Source organism: Dipodomys merriami, unplaced genomic scaffold, assembly GCF_024711535.1.
Source record: "Dipodomys merriami isolate MVZ:Mamm:240054 unplaced genomic scaffold, mDipMer1.0.p SCAF_44, whole genome shotgun sequence".
NCBI lineage: Eukaryota > Metazoa > Chordata > Mammalia > Rodentia > Heteromyidae > Dipodomys > Dipodomys merriami.
In genome coordinates, this window is record NW_027206002.1 from 7,787,886 (window position 1) to 7,804,682 (window position 16,797).

Here is a 16,797-nt window from a genome sequence, read left to right on the forward strand (position 1 = left end):
CATGAGCAGGCACGAAAATCCTGAAGAACTTGAACACAGTGCTGTGCTAGGAGGCCAAGCGTGAGAGCACCATACTGCAGTTGAACTCTGGAATTGTCTGGACAGAGAAAGAGAAAGGAACGAGGGGGGCTACGGGAATCTCAGCAAACATTTGTCGGATGAAGGATTGTCTGAGGGTAGTATGGATGAGTCCTCCTCCTGAGAGAAAGGTTGGGACTGTTGTTGGAAAGCCTCTTTGCCAGATGGTTCCCACACGGGCACGGTGGGCAAGCTGTGACCTTCATAGAAAGTTGAGGCTTGTGACATGGCCATCGATGCACGTCAGTTCCGTCAGGCCGGTGATGGAGCGTTGGGGGCGATTGAGAAGACTTAGACAATTCCTCCAGAGGGTCCTTAGATCCCTCCCCACGGCAGAGAGCAGCTCACCAAGAGCTTCCCTGACAGCATACCAAAATATACCCCATCCTAACAGTCTGCAGTTCATTACAATTGACTTAAACATCGGGGCATCCCTGCTGCTTTGACCAAGTCCATGCTAAGTGTGATTGGGCGATTAGTTTAAAAACAAAAAAATCTAGTTACTTTTGGTCCAAAGCAACCACGGTGATTTCCAGACATCCCATCTCTCCTTGCGCCTTGAATTTGTCACCTTTTGGGTTTATCCACTGATCCTTAGCATCTGAACATCGTGAAGCAAGTAGAAGGCTCTTATCTGAGGCTTTTCAGCCTCAGAGTAAACATAGTATTTTTCACACAACACAGACAACTAACGATGAAGAGAATAAGTCATATTTTCTGTGAGAAATGTTCCTTTCATTTCTCTGACGTTATCCAAAATTTTCATCCCATCCTGATGTTTCCACCCCCCTCTCCCTGCCCCCAGAACCCCATCTTTTTGAGACTCCTTGGGCTGAGGTGTTAGGGTCAGGTCATTTAATCCTCAACACACGGCTCATGTGGGTTGGAGCTGGCTTCTAAATGCAGATTTATTTACAGAGACAAACTCCAAAGAGAGACAGCTCTCTTTTCTAAAGACCTTCCCTCTCCACCCAGCCCTGCGCTCATTGCCTGGTGTAACTGTACAGGATTGTAAACCTGTGTTGCAGAAGGGTTAAGCAACTTGTTCAGAATTGCACAGCTGATAAAATGCAGCGCCAAAAGATAGCTTGGAGATCTGACTTCTAAATTCATTCTTTTAACCAGTTGGCTTTGTGAGGCCCTGCACCCCACAGGCTGAGACAGATTGCTGCAGACATCGGCAATGAAGTCTACACACCATTCTGTAAGTTGTCTGATTTTCTCATGGGTGAAGGTGGTGGGTTTTCTATCCTTACCTTTTTTGTTTGTTTGTCCTGGGGCTTGAACTCAGGGCCTGGGCACTTGCCCTGAATTTGGCTAACGCTCTACTTCTTTGAGCCACAGCACTACTTCTAGTTTTTTTGTTGTTTTTTTTTTTATGGTAAATTGAAGATCAGAGTTTCACAAACTTTCTGGCCTGGGTTGGCTTTGAACTGCAATCCTCAGATCTCAGCCTCCCAAGTAGCTAGGATGACAGATGTGAGCCACCAGCTCCTAGCTTTTATCCTTACGTTTTAAGGGTGAACCAGCATGACCCAGGCAGACCAGACACTTATGCAAGCCACTGAGCTGAATGTCTGTTTCAAGCAATCTCCCATCCCTGTAGTTTGGCCACTTGTGACCAAAACACCTCACCCCATCCAGCCTACCACTGATCACTGTTACCTTTGACACAAATCCTCACCCTCCAAGTAGCTGCTCCCCTCCCTCGTACCTCTCTGGATTGGCCTGGGCTTAATAAATTAGTAGTAGAATTCCCATCTACTACTCAGATTGGATGTATCTTTCACTCTGCTAGAGGTGATGTATCTGTATGCCTTTGGGCAAGTCATTTCACCTCTTCAAAGAAGCTAGCTGTCCATCAGCTTCTTCATCTATCCATTACTGATAGAACTAGGTAATCGCAGGCCTTTGCAAACTCTTGACATCCTATTAGTCAATGACAGGAGAAATGATAAGCCTGGTAGATAGTATTCCCATTAATGCATGTGTCCAATCATTAACCAAGCTAATGAGTTGTTTCTGCAATCCAACTGCAAAGGTCACTTTTGGAGAGAAGGGGGAGGATTCGAGACAGAAGACATTCCTGGACACGACTGGGGGCCAAACCCTGCTGGCAGGAGTGAAGGGAAATCTGAAGGAGTCTCATAGAAATGGGGTGTACTTTGGAATGAAGGCATACTTGTGGTAAGTCCAAAACTGTTGACTGATTGAAACCAAGGTGAAACCTGTGTTTTGAAAAAGGTTTATTTAGCTTTTCTTTTTTTGTTTTTTAAGTTTGGCTCGTTCGCGTGTTTTTCTCCGTCCCTTATGTAATCTTGTGGGATGCGGCATCAGAAAGTCATAAATCATTCATGGTATTCCGGAAACAAACGAAAACAAAATTCGCCGCGCAAAGCAGACGCAACTTACAATTAAGTGGGAGAAATTTTTCATGAAGCCATAAAGACAAATGTCATTCACACAGTGCATAGTCCATGTGGTTAGCTAATTGCTATGTGTCTTGGCTGTCCTTTGCTTCTGGTTTCTTCTGCTTGGAAGATCAAGTGAAAGACAGCTTGCTGCCACCACAATGCCTCTTCTCAGAAGTCTCAAAAAATGGTACTCTTGACATTTCCAGAGACACCTGAAGCTGGTGGGTTTTATTTCTTGCTTGAAGCCCAGAAATCCCACTCTATTCCCCCCCCCAGTTCCTTTATCAACATGTTCATCAACAGTGCCTTTGAATCCTATTGATTACCTAACCTCTCCCCAAATCCCCAATAGAGCTCAATCAAAGGCTAACCCTCCAGCATGGACTTTTTAACAAAATTGGCCTAGATGAGTTATTTCTAAGGTAGCAGCTAACTGCGATGAGGTTCCTATCAAACAGGCAAAATATCTTTAAAAGAACAAAAATATTTTTTTTCATATTTCATTGACTCTTCCAAGATTCCCAGTTGTAGCAGGGACAGGTTTATGTTGCTTAGTCCATTCATTTCTGTATGGACAGCCAACTGCCAAGCGGCGATACCAAAGACACAGACAGTGCCTCTTACGTTACAGGGAGTGACAGACCCATAAAAACCATTACAGAGACACAAACCAAAATGAGAGCCGCTCCTAAAAGTGAAGTTCTTGGTCCTGAGTCAAACAGCTGGAAAGTTCTGAAGCAAGGATTTCCTCTCAGGTCTCCCAAGTCCAAGTTCAGAACATTCTTAAAAACAGCCCGATGCTTTTTTTTTTTTTTTCATCAATTGACAAGTTTGGATTGAGGCAAGGTAGGAAAAGAAAGGGCTCTAATCCAATGGTCTGAGGAGTAATCTGAGCTACTTAGTACAGAAACTAGTGAGCAGAAGTTTCTCAACAGAAGAAAGGGAGCCACAACAACAATCCCATTAAGTCAACTTTGCATGTCTGGTACTAGGTCGGTGTTCAAGAATCGAGTACTTGGTTCCCTGTGTTCAGACTAGTTAGGTGATCTCTTGTGAGTCTGCTATCAATGACAGATTGTTGATCCTCACGGTAAATGATACCTTGAACCCCCTAGTTCAAATTGTCTTCGAGATGGCTGCTTTATCCTGGTGTTGGGAATCTGATTGTTTAGCTCACAAATCTCACCTCACTGCTAAGTCCCAAGAAACAGCTTTTATTCTTTTTTTTTTTTTCATAAGAAACCTATTTGTGTTGAACATGTACTAAGCTTTCAAGAGTTTACTGAAAATCCCAGGGGTCTTAGTCATTGTATCAGGCACAGCACAGCACAGCTGATTCTCCTCTTGTGGTTCTGGCATCCGCTCTTTCTCCCGCGCATAACTTCGGCTCCCTTTCCAGAGATGTTGCTTTGCTCAGGGACAGCTCTATATCCAGAGGCTCCTATAGTAATGTACTTATTAAGGGAATTTTTCCCCCCTACCATCGTAGGTTTCTCCTCCGAAAATATTCCTTGACCAGCTGCTTAGACAAGAAAAAGTTTCTATGTCTCATTCCTCCCACATCTGAGGTCAAAATTCTCTGGTGTCACAAGCTTCCTAGACACTGAATCTAGACTAAGATGCTCTGAATCTTAGTAATAAGCAACAGAGAAATGTACTGGCTCCCCATTGGATACAAATAACTATGCTAGGGACTGTGGAGAATAAAGAATCGGGGCTTCTAGGAAAGCATGAAAGCCTATGGGTTGGTTGTGACCATGTAGCTGAACCTTGTGGACACTCTGTTAAGTGGAGTAAATCAGGCACAGAAAGACAAACAGCAGGTGATCTCACCCATGTGGGTAGCTAAACAGTTATCTCAGGACAGTTGACATAGGTGGTAACTAGAGACTGGGGACAGCGGGAGTTAGGGGTTGGAGGAGAAGGATGGAGAGAGGTTGGTCAGTGGTCCTGAATTACTATAGGATGGGGATAAGAAACTCTGGTTTCCGTGGTAGAGTTGTGCAAATGTACTTAGCAATAATGCGCTTTGCCACGAAACAAGAGAGGATTTTTAAATGTAGTCACCAAAAGAAATGACTAAAAAGTTTCCAGGGATGAGTATGCTAATTATCGTGACTTAATTATTGCCCAGTACGGTCCATGCATCAAAATACCACACTATACCTCAGGAAAAGAAAAAGTACAAATATGTGTAAACGAAGGTGAGAGGTGGTGGCATGCGCAATCCCACCCACTTGGGAGGGGAACATCAGGAGGATATTGATCTGAAGTCAGCCCAGGGGGAAAAGAATGTTAGTGAGATTGCATCTGAACAAACAAAATAGACCTGATAGCACACATCCATCACCTCAACTGTGTGGGAGGGGTGGGTAGGAGGGTCACATTCTGAGGCTGGTCCTACACAAAAAGTACATGATCCTATTTGAAAACCCAAAAAGGGATCGAGGCATGGTTCAAGTGATAAAGCACCTGCCTAGCAAGCACTAGGCCCAAGGCTCTGAGTGCAAATCTAGTACCACCATCAAGAAAAAGCAGGCATTATGGGTACATACTTGCAATCCAAGCATTCAGGAGGCTGAAACAGATGGATTGAAAGGTCCTGGCCAACTAAGGGCTATAGAGTGAGTTTAAGGTCATGCTGAGCAACAAGATCTTGCCTAAAAAAATAAATTAAAAGCCAGGCACCAGTGACTTACGCCTGTAATCCTGCCTACTCACTAAGAACCATGGTATGAAGCCAGCCCAGGCAGGAAGGTCCATAAGACTCATCTCCAATGAACCAGAAAAAAACCTGAAGCAGGGCTGTAGCAAGTGGTAGGAAGGTAGCCTTGAGCACAAAAGCTGAGGGACAGTGCCCAGGCCCTGAGTTCAAGCTCCAGGACCAACACACACACACACACACACACACACACACACACACACACACACACACACACACACACACACACACACACACACACACACACACACACACACACACACACACACACACACAATTATTATATATAAGATATATTTATTATATATGAATATATGTATATAAATATACACACATATTAACCACGGCTTCTGCTAAGAACTCAGGAGCGCAGCTGTGGCACCAGTTTACAGCAAAAGCCTAGGAAAGTGACTGTCTCCTCACACAGAATGGTGATGTTATAAATACATCGCAGTGTCATTGCTAAGAAGAAATAAGGTAAAATAAAAGCAAAGCAAAAGCAAAATATGTCAAGAGCTTTACCTGCCATCCCATCGTAATAACTGGTATGCAAAAACAAACCAATGCTGATTACTGAATGAAGCAGAAAATCATACAGAATAGACCAGCATTGATCAGTTTCACGGAGAGAGAGAAAGTACTAGGGTGTGGGGGAAGAAAAGGCTCATTCTGATTGAGAGCACTTGAGAAAGGCTATGTCGAATTTGGACTGTGGTTTTGGAAACGTCCCACACAGAGCTGGTTATCAGTGTGGAAAGGATGTCTGCTTCTGGTAGTGTTTCCACCTTGAAAGATGCTGATCTTTGCTCCTGCCACTTAAGGTAGGAAGCAAGGTTGCTACATTCAACCCGCAGCCCACACAGAGGGTCCCACACAGCTCCTTTCTGTAGAAATTGATCAGGCCATGGGGCTGGGAAGGTGGCTCAGTGGTAGAGTGCTTGCCTCACATGCCTGAGGCCCTGGGTTTGATTCCTCAGCACCACATAAGCAAAAAAAACAAAACAAAACAAAACAGAAGTAGCGCTGTGGCTCAAGTGGTAGAGCACTTGCCTTGAGCTGAAGAGCTGAGGGACAGCACCCAGGCGCAGAGTTCAGGCCCCATAACCAACAAAAAAGAAGAGGAGGAGGAAGAAGAGGAGGAGGAGGAGGAGGAGAAATGGATCAGTCCAAACTAAATAGTAGATTTGCATATGTTAAATGTGAATATATGTGTCTAATGTAACAGAGCCAAAGACCTGAGGTCAGCAAAGAGCTGAGCTATACAAAAACTAGCTCAGAGACACAAGATGGTAGGGAGCTGGGGTCTATATTGGTTCCCTGGGGCCAGCATGGCTAAGTACTGCACACTTGATGGCTAAAAGCCTGGGATCAAGGTCAGTAGGGCTGCAGGCCCTGGCAGTGCTCACAGCCTGCCTTCTTCCAACTTCTGATGACTCCCGCATTCCTTGGTTTATAGCAGCATAGCCCTGTCTGCCTCCATCTTCACTTGGCTCCTTCCAAGAAGCTCTGGTCTCTGTGTCTCAACTCTCCCTCTGATTTCTCTTATAAGGACATCAGCATTGAACGTAGAGCCTGCTTGAAATGGAGGATGATTTCATCTTAAGATCTGTATCTTAATTAATATCCTCAAAGATCCCATTTCCAATACGGTCACAGTGACAGGTACTGGGAGTTTAAAAACTTGCTTATCTTCAAGGACTCATCTTCCAAGGCTACAAGGCTTAGGAAAGAGTAATAAAAGTGGGTTGAAACCCACTTTCAGGTTGTTCCCTTTTGTGCCAGTCCTGGAGCTTCACCTCAGGGCCTGGGCACTGTCCCTGCCACTTAAACCATACCTTCACTACCAGGTTTTTGGTGCTTAATTGGAGATAAATGTCTCACGGACTTTCCTGTACCAGCTGGCTTCCAACAGTAATCCTCAGATCTCAGCCTCCTGAGCAGCTGGGATCACTGGTGGTTTTGATTGCCAATTTCAAATGACTGTGAAGGTTTTGTTCTCTGCAGATGTTCTAGTGCATCTGTTGGAGTCTTCTCTATAGAAGTAGCGAAGTCTGGCCTCTGCCTTTCTGTGGATGGTCCATCTGAAGACCCCAGAGGGCATGCAGGAGCACTTAGACTCACTGATTTCTAACTGCCAGCCTCCACAGCCATGCCAAAAGCCCAGCAGGGGCTTGGCAAGGCTTCCAGAACCATCACAGCCACCTCCTATGTTCTTGGGAAGGGTCCACCACCCACCAGCATCTCCCAAAGAAATGCCAGGCAATCCTAGCTCACCGCATCCCTTCAGAGCACCCAGCTGCAGATGCCTAGAGAACTCTGGCTGGCCAACCACACGTACTGATTCCTCCACTGCCAACTAATTCCTGCCCTCCAGCTTCTTAGGTGTCAGAACAGCACCTATTATTCATGGGTTCGTTGACATTTCTTTCAAATCCTTGAAGCTGGTGGTGACTCATCCGGTCTTGTCACCAAGGGGCACCGTTGGGCTGTGCGCAGTGCACAGCATGAAGATCATGTCAGCTGTTGTCTGGTGCTTTTCATCAAAGCCACTCGGAAAACTTCCATTTGATGACCTAGAGGCAAACATGAAGCTTCCCAGTTTTATAGTCTGCAGGATTAAAGAACCTGCCTGAGTCACACAGAAACCGGGGCTCTGGACTTGCCCCCAGGGACTTCAAGCTCCCAGGCCCTGGAATGCTGGCTTAGCAAATGTCTGAACTGCCCATTGCAGACCAGGCCTTGCCTTAGAGGCAGCTAATGGAAATCGTTCACCACCTAATGCTATTAGCCTAGTGGTACCTTAACTCCAGCCTCTTTCTGCAGACTGATAATATCCCTGGATTTCCTGTGAATATTTTTTTTTCCTGAAAAGAACTGAGCATTTACTGGGCTGAATGGAAATCAGGAAAACTGTTGTGAGAGGAAAAAAAAAAACAAAACAAAACAAAACTTGTGTCTTCCTCAGCCTATATGTCCGAAGAAGTTGCAACAGACTTGGAGAGCTAGAAAGTCTCTTAACACCATGTCTGAGCTCTGGGTCAGCTTCTCCAAAGTATCTTTCAGCATTGTCCTCATGGTGGTGACATGGCTGCCCACAACTGCAAACTCCACATCTTCACACAATGACCCACAAAGGAAGAGAGGCCAAAATAATACCTCCTGTGACTTTCTCTTACTGAGGAAAAAAAAAATCATTCCAGAGGATTCCAGAAGGTTTTGACCCACGTCCCATTGGCCAGAATCGGACCCCATGACCACCCCTAAGACAATTCTTTAGCAAATGAAAATGGAATTGTCATGTCTGAGCGAGAGCAGTCAGCTCATCCCTCAGACCTAGCAGAGGTCCACCTTAGCCCTGCTATGTCTAAGCGAGCATTCCAATATAAAGGAAGGCAGGGATGGTGTTTGGTGCATGGACCACATAGGACATCCGGAGATTCTATTATTCTGGCTCCACATTAATTCGGATGCTGGGTGCCATCAGCTAGTGAGTCAGCAGAAGTTCTAAGGCACAGCATGCTTACAAGGTCAAGGCTAACTCATCCCTTCTCCCAAACTCTATGTATGACCCACTGACAGTAAGACCTCTGCCGCCGCCACCACCCCTTTCCCTGGAGGGTCTGGGGCTTGTGTTCCAGGCATTTTCCAGCCAGTACAGAGCAGGTGTCCATCCTGACCCAGTTCCAGAACTTTCTGTCTGAGTTTTCTTCTCTTAAGGGGTTAAAAAAAAAAAAGAAGAAGAGAGCAAGGACCCGTGGCTCACTCCTGTAATCCTAGGTGCTCAAGGGGATGAGATCTGGAGATGGTGGTTCGAAGCCAGCCCAGGCCAGAAAATCCATGAGACTCTTATTTCCAATAAACTACTCAGAAAAAGCCAGAAGTGGTGCTGTGGCTCTCATGGTCCAGCACTAGCCTTGAGCAAAAGCAGCTCAGAGACAGCACCCAGGCCTTGCGTTCAAGCCTCAGGACTGGCCCCTGAGGGTGGGAACTCAGTCATCCTGCAGTCAAAAGGGTGGCTGGCCTGGTTAGAGCTGGTTCCTGAAAGGACGGATGGTGTGGCTGCCGGAATGGGAGCGCTGAGTCACACGTTAGGATTTGTCACTTGGCTCCTTGTCACCTCTCTGCCCACTCAGCCCCAGGCAGCCTCAGAGACACAGACCCTGGGAAACAGCAAGCCAAGCTTTCCTCCCTGCCCTGTATGCACACAACTCCCCCAACCCCACCCCATCCCCACCCCAGTGCCCTATTAAGTCACCCTTCTGAGCTGACTGATGGCTCTTGGACAGCCCTGCAACAATGGGAGGACTCCGAGTCCCTGCCCTCCCAGGGCACCAAATTGAAATGTCATAGTAAGAGCCAAGTCTGGAGGAGTACTCCACGCTGTCTGGCTGCTAGTCATCTAAGCCGTCTACAACAGCACATCCATTGGCAAACTTCAAAAAAAAAAAAAAACCTGAGAAAATAATTATTTTCATGCCCCGTGTTGGTTGATTTTGTGTTTTCCAGCTCCTAAGCACATTCAAATCCCTTATCTCATCACATTTTCCTGATTACTCCAAGCAGCCTCTGGAGCCACAAATACCATCAAATCACAGCCATGACACTCACAATTCTATCTACTTCCTACTGTGCCCCAGCACTGAGCTAAACACATATCATTATCTCATTTAATGCTCCTGACAGTCCTGTTATGAACCCCATTTACCAAGTAAGCAAGCCGAAGCTCCGAGAGATGGGGCGACTTGCTCCAATCCGGAGTCAGTGGGGCCCAGAGGGAGTAGCAGGTGTTACCTCCGCCATCACGTTCATCATGAGGCACGAAGAGCACAGTCGAGGGCCAAGAGGAAGGGCCTGAGAGGAACTGAGTACAGGGTTTGCACAGACAGCCAGTGACAGACAGGTGTCAAGCTCAGATCTGTCCAGCCTGCCACCGTCAGGACTCAGTTAGGCTCAAGAATCAAAAGATGGAAACTACCAAGCAAAAACAATCGCCAGCATGGTCTCAAGCAACCCCGACAACCTGGGAGGTCAGGACCAGCAGGCTCAGGGTGACCCATGGGAATCAATAGAGTCCAGGGGGAGCTGCAGGTTTTACCTAAGCCAGAGCCAAGGTCACGGTCAAAGATCAAGAGGAAAAGTGTGGTGGGGTTGGGGACAGAGCGCAGGGTTTGCACTGACTTCATGCATGCCAGGCAAGCACTCTACCTCAGAGCCACATTCCTAGACCTCTCTCCCTCCCTCCCTCCCTAGGGCAGCTGGGGTCCCCAGCCCAAAGTTCTCTGTATCAGCTAGAAACAGGGCTCCAGGCACACACACACACGCGCGCGTGCGCACACACACACACGCACACACACGAGCCAGCTGAAAGGCTAAAGAGGAACTCACAAAGACAGGAGCTCTAGTCAAGGAGAAGGGCTGGGAAATTAGAACTAAACACACAGGTCCAGACAGTCCCAGGTTCCCTGATGCCTGGGGATACAACCTGGCCAATCAGTTCACCTGGAATGGTGGCTCACAGCGTCATCTCCTTCGTCCCAGGTGGCCTGTTTCATAGTGACCTGTGCGACTTACATGACCTCTCACCTCCATCCTGACCCTCAAAACGCAGTGGGAGTCCCCTAGTCTCCATTTTACTGACAAGTAAACTAAAGCTTGGGAGATGCGGTGAGCCATCCAAAGTCTTCTAGAGGAGGAGCCAGGGCTATAGCCCTGGGACTGGCTCCAGGGAGAATCTTCCTTCCTAACTACCATGCATCGTACCTAAGAACAGAAAACATGGGTCTTCACACACTGAGAAATTGCATAGACGCAGGCACCTGTCCAGCCATGGCTACCTCCGCCGCAGGCAGTATGCTGGGCTGGACAAGAACTGAGTGGAAGAGACTCACAGCCTGTGCCTGAGGAACTCACTGCCCAGCCGCCTCTGCTCGGCTAGAAAATTCCTGGTGTCCTTTAAAGCCCAGTGAAGAGACCGCCCGCCTCCTCCAACCCCCACTGTGGCCCTCAGTAAGGCAGGACCATCCCCTGCTGCACATGCCCCTGGTCACTGGGGGAAACCAAGTCATGGGCAAGACCGGCGGGCCAGTGGATTCGACTGTATCATCTTGAATCTAAACCACATCCTCCACCCCCAGTGGCCTCTGTCGGTCCAGAGAGGCTTCTGTTTGTTTGGGGCTGGGAGAATTGGCTGGGATTAGCACAGGCGCTGCCTGTACACTGGAGAAAAGGGCCCAGCCGCTGCCTGCGGAAGGAGCCGCTGGAAGGCAGTCAGCTTAACTCCTCCCTGAGGACCACAGCCCCGGGGTGACACAGCGCCTCTCCCCAGCTCCAGCTCCCGCAGCAACAGGCGCCAGCCCTGGAAGAGAGCAGCATCCAGTGGGGACGACATCCTTTGATTGTCTGATCACTCTCCATCACTGAGACTCCCTAGGAATGATTTCAGCCCCCTCGCCAGCCGCCAGAGCTATAAATAAAGATTCCCCAGGGATGCCAAATCCTGTCCTCCATCCCAGCCGCCTCCGTGGCTCATCCACAAGCAGATTCTTCATCCATCTTCTTGGGTGGGGGGAGGGGAGCACAGGCCTTGCTTGTCAGCGTGGGGGTGCGGGCCAGGTGCTTGCATGGGTCTTGTGCACGGACCTGCAGCTCCCTGTGATCCCATGTTGAGTTTCCCAGGGTGGAAGAAGAGAAGCATTTCTCACATGTGTTCCGCATGGAAGCTGTGAGCTCAGACTCCCCAGTCCATCACGTTTATGAAGGCCTTTTCTGTGCGTACTGTCCTCTGCTAAGCGAGGCAGATAAGACACAAGCTCTATCATCCAGAGCTGCTTAAAGCAAATAAAAATCCCACTGTGGTAGGAGCCGCTGAGAAAGCAGCAGCTCGGGGAAGAGTCTCACCTGAAACAGAAGAGCAAAGAGAACATTCATTTTCCCAGGCCCTTCTTCTCTGTGCCAAGTATTTACTAAATGCCACATCATTTACTCCTCACTGTACCGCAACAAGCAAGAGTTCCTTATTCCAGTCTTCACAGATGAGAACCCAGTCCCAGACACCTTAAACCGCCCCTCTAGAACCACGCAGACCAACGGGAATCCAACGTGAGATTTGAATCCAGGAACGGATAGCACCTCACTGAAACCCTCATCTAATGCTGGCCTCTACCCCCACAGAGACCCCCCAAAAGTTCATCCTTCCACCCTTGGGTAGGAAAAGTTCAAGTCTCAAGATAAGCTGGCTGGTATTGTCAGCCTTTGGTTGCGATGATGAAATGCCGGAGGCAGGCTTGTGAGAAGCAGAGGTTTACGGAACACAGTCGGTGGGAAGGAGGGGTGCTCCATGACGAGGAACCTGCCTGGGCGCAGTTCCCTTGGCTAAGCGGCAACATGGTGGAAGGCGATGAAGCAATGAAGACAGCGAGGCAGGGCCAAGCTCAGAGCTCTGGCTTTTATACCAGCTCAATGCTCCAGGAGAATTCACTTCAGGAGATTGGTATTCTCTTAAGAAGACAGTACATACACACACATGTGTGCACATACATATACACATATGCACACACATTCCACCTCTTCAAGGTCCCATACCAGCCCCCACACTATGGGGGGGGCAAAGCTATTGAGGAACACCCTAACAGTTACAGCAGCACTATTCCATCCTTACACAGTACCAAGCTGCTAGAAGGTTCTCCCCAGTGCTGAGACTCAGTCTGTCCTCCTCTTTTCATTTGTACCCCATAAATCTTCTTAGGCCCTCTGGGAAGAAAGCAAATCTAATTCCTCTCTCTTATCACTGACTCTCCAATAACCAGGTCCAGTCACTGTGCCATTTCCTCACCGAGCCAAGCCCTTCACACCTGAGAAAACTTCAAATCCCTGACTATTTGTCCTTCACCGTGACCTCTGCTGGTCCCACAGTGGAAAGAGGGCAAATACCAGTTGAGCCGATATAAAGAGCTAAAGGAGCCTCTTGGGGGAGATGGTGCCAGGCCTTGTTTCATTAAATCTTTTGTCTTAATTAAGGATTGGCTAGTTGCCAAGGGGAAAAAAAAAACACCCATTCTGGCAAGTTCAAGTAAAACATCATAGGAAACATGGAAGGCCACAGAGAACTAAAAAGTGACTCTCAAGCACTAGGCTTACAGACCCACGCCTTCACACCCACTCTTACACAATGACGGTAGTGATACCAATATTATAAATTGACCAGAAGGCTCGTGGTGAGCTCAGGGCAGCATTTCCAGACATGGACAATGGGGAGTAGAGAACTTTTAGAACTTCTTGTGCTTCTCAAATTCAGATTCAAGGCCATGAAATGCCAGGAAGCCAGACTAATATCATAGTCATCTGCTTCATTGGAGACCTATGGAATTTCAGAACTAAAAATGACGTTGGGGTGTTATAGCCACGCCGATGGAGTGAGCCTAATTTGTGCAGGGGCTTTCAGACGTTGACTCTGTTTGTGTGAAGTCCCTGAATGTCTTCTAGGAGGAAGAAGAAGAGGGAGGGCTTAGACCTCCCTCCCTTTTGCAGGAAGATAGATACTCTACTTGATTGATTTACGGCTCTTCAACATCTTGCCAATGACCCTGGAAATCTCCTGAAGTACAGAATATCCAATTAGTAGGTGCTGAACCCGAAACTAACCCAAGCACCCAGACATGTTTAAGGAGAGGACCCGGAGAAAGGGAATATGGAGGTGTGACTGTTTCATAAAAGAAATTAGTGGCACTGTAAACTGAAAGGCACCTAAGAAATTGCTAGCCATGTGGCCATCAAAACGTGTGTCTCAGGCCTTTAGATTTTCCCAGAATTAACCAGGACCAGAAGGGAAGATCTCCACCCACAGCCCCCTTCTGGCCACCGTATAGTTCTGCTGTTGTTAGTTTTATATATCACTTGCTACGTGTTGCTTCACTTTGGTTTTTTTTTAATAAGTGAGGACACCCGATTTCACAGACATGGAGTGACTTGCTCGTGATTACACGGCTAGCCAAGACCCCAGTTGCATGGCACTGAGAAAGCCGTCTCCTTCCTGGCACAGGTCAAACAGAGACAAGAACAAGAACAGCGATTTTTTTGACAAGGACAAGTGTCATGACAGCTAACCATCTGTGCCTTCCACCTGCAGGGAAGCATGAGGCATTTACCACTGACACGTTTCCATCCACTGAGCGCACAGCTGTGGGCAGCAGTGTTCAGGCTGCAGAACAGTGATGAACTACTGGCTGCAGGGCTCAAACCCTGCACCGGCACGCTTGCTCCTTGAGCATGTTTATCCTGCAGGTGCTGGCTAATGGGTAAAAGGACCCCATAACGGGGTAATTTAATCACATTCAACAGACCTCACTTCTAACTAGCCCCAGAGAGACTTAAGACTGACTGCAAGAGAATATAGAAGAGCTCATTGATCTGATAATGTGGAAGCACCAGGGCCAGAATGAGTTGAGGCCCATCAGCCTTGCTAAGATTCAACGTTCTGAGTAAAGGTGACAGATTGGGTGAACTTAGTCCACGTGGCCACTTTGAAGTTCTCTTGAACCACGAGTGGTTGTGGGCCCACCAGGCCACCCTGTTTTCTTATTACCCTTGCACCAAGTGTTGGGTGGTGTGACTTCAGCAATCGTAGCCTTTCTCTCTGCCTCTCTTTTTTTTTTTTTTTTTCTGTCAACCATGGGGCTTGTACTCAGGGCCTGACTGCTGTCCCTGAGCTCTTTTGCCCAAGGCCAGCACTCTACCACTTTGAGCCACAGTGCCACTTCCTGGTCTCACGGGCTTTCTTACCCAGGCTGGCTTTCCAACCACGATCCTCAGGCCTCGGCCTCCTGAGGCTAGGATTACAAACACCAGCCACCAGCGCTAGGTTCTTTCTGTGTCTTGATTGGCCCTTCCTCCTTCACGTCTCTTCCAGGGTCCAATCCAGGTCTCCTCATTCTCCATTCCAACATTCCTAACACCCTACTCTATCAGACTCCAAGCAGAGTTTCTGTAAATGCTCAAGGGCTTGCAAGTCTGGTGTGAGGGTTTGTTTGGTTGGTTGGGTTTTTGGTTTATTTGTTTTGTTTTTCATTCACACTTACCCTTTTTCTTTCTAGGAATTTGAGAGGAGAGTTCTTGGAGATTAGAATAGAAGGTAATATACAGAAAGTGCAGTGACAAAATTACCCTTCTCTGTTATGCCATCCAAGAACTAGATTCTGACTTAGAGTCAGTTTATTGTAAGAGTCAAGGGGCCACTCTTGCCCACTTCTTGATTGAAGAATTTTAGCGAGAAAAACACTGTCTAACACACTCCCCACAATACGTTCTTCAGGGACTTCATACAAACAGAACCTACGTCTCAAAGTCCCCGCACAAATTAGGCCCACTCCATCGACTTGACTATTAAAAACATCTCAACATATAACCCCTCAAAGTCCTTTTCAGTTCTAAAAGTCCATGGGTCTCCAATGAAGCAAATAGAATTCATTTCTAAGAAAAGACTGATGGATGTCTTACTCAATGAACCATAATTTAGATTCCAGAAACTTCCTGGCTGATTCTCCAGAGTTCTTCCATGATACAGAATTTCTGCCACTTGCCTGCAAGTTTGTGATATCAGAGGCCAAGTTAATGACATCAGAGGCCAGGGTCTAACATGACTCTCCAAAGGAAAATGTTATCTCTAAAATACGAGACAGTAGGTTTGCATCTCCCCTTGAACCAAACATTACTTTCTTCTGCCCTTGAGCTCATTGAACAGTGGATGAGAAGTTGCTAGTTGTTGAACCCACCCAACTGCTTGCAACAGACAGAAGTGATCTGTGCCATCTACCCAACAAGCGTCCTTCACCATAGCCAAAAGCCAACAGTAAATTAAAAAGAAGAAAGAATCATCAGTTCAATTACAGATACACAGCTAAGCTATGTTTCAGCATGGGGTACTAAAAACAAATTGGTTGTCCCATGTAACTGAGGTTATTTATCTAGCTTCCACGTGGCATGTTTCTATGTTTGGGTGTGGGTTTTTTTCCTCCAAAACTGGGAACTGGGAATGGCTTTTCTCCAGGTCACTCACACTGATCTTTTTTGAATCAAAGAAATGTGCTAGCCACACAATCTGAGCAAAAAGGAAAAAATCACATCGGAGCCAGCTCAGTGAGAGACAAATGTTCCAAGACACTACTTTCAGAGCTGAACGGTTTAAAATGGGCTTTCCGTGCTGTGGAGAGGAAGAACGCCCAGGTGTGGGACTGAAGTGGAAAAAAAGACAGATGCTTTGTCCTGTCATCAACAATATCATTTGCTCAGTTACACAATCACCGTGGTGAGTGGCAGATGCTGAAATCTGGCAATTAATGTTCTTGGGCTGATTCTGAAGTATTTGCCCTTCCACTTGAGATATTTGTGAGAGGGAAAAGAAACTTGGGAGCAGAAATAGTACATTTCTATCACCCTGTCTTTTGAGGAAGAGGCGGGGGGTCAAAATCATGCATCCTCAGAACAGAGAGACAAGATGCCCGATAGAGAAATCGATAACGATAATCATAATAATAAAAATCATAAAAGTAAAATGTATTCATTGTTTAGATTTTTTCTGTCACATGCCTA

At 47.1% G+C, this 16,797-nt stretch overlaps 1 protein-coding gene across 1 annotated transcript in view; it reads left to right on the forward strand.

Moving 5' to 3' along the window:
- The first annotated feature begins 1,110 nt into the window (after positions 1–1,110).
- Adra1b (adrenoceptor alpha 1B) overlaps positions 1,111–16,797 on the forward strand; it is a 71,673-nt gene continuing 55,986 nt past the window's right edge. The window contains exons 1-2 of the mRNA XM_069993934.1: positions 1,111–1,282; positions 2,120–2,265. The gene's annotated coding sequence lies outside the window, so the exon portion shown is untranslated. The remainder of the gene's footprint in view (positions 1,283–2,119; positions 2,266–16,797) is intronic.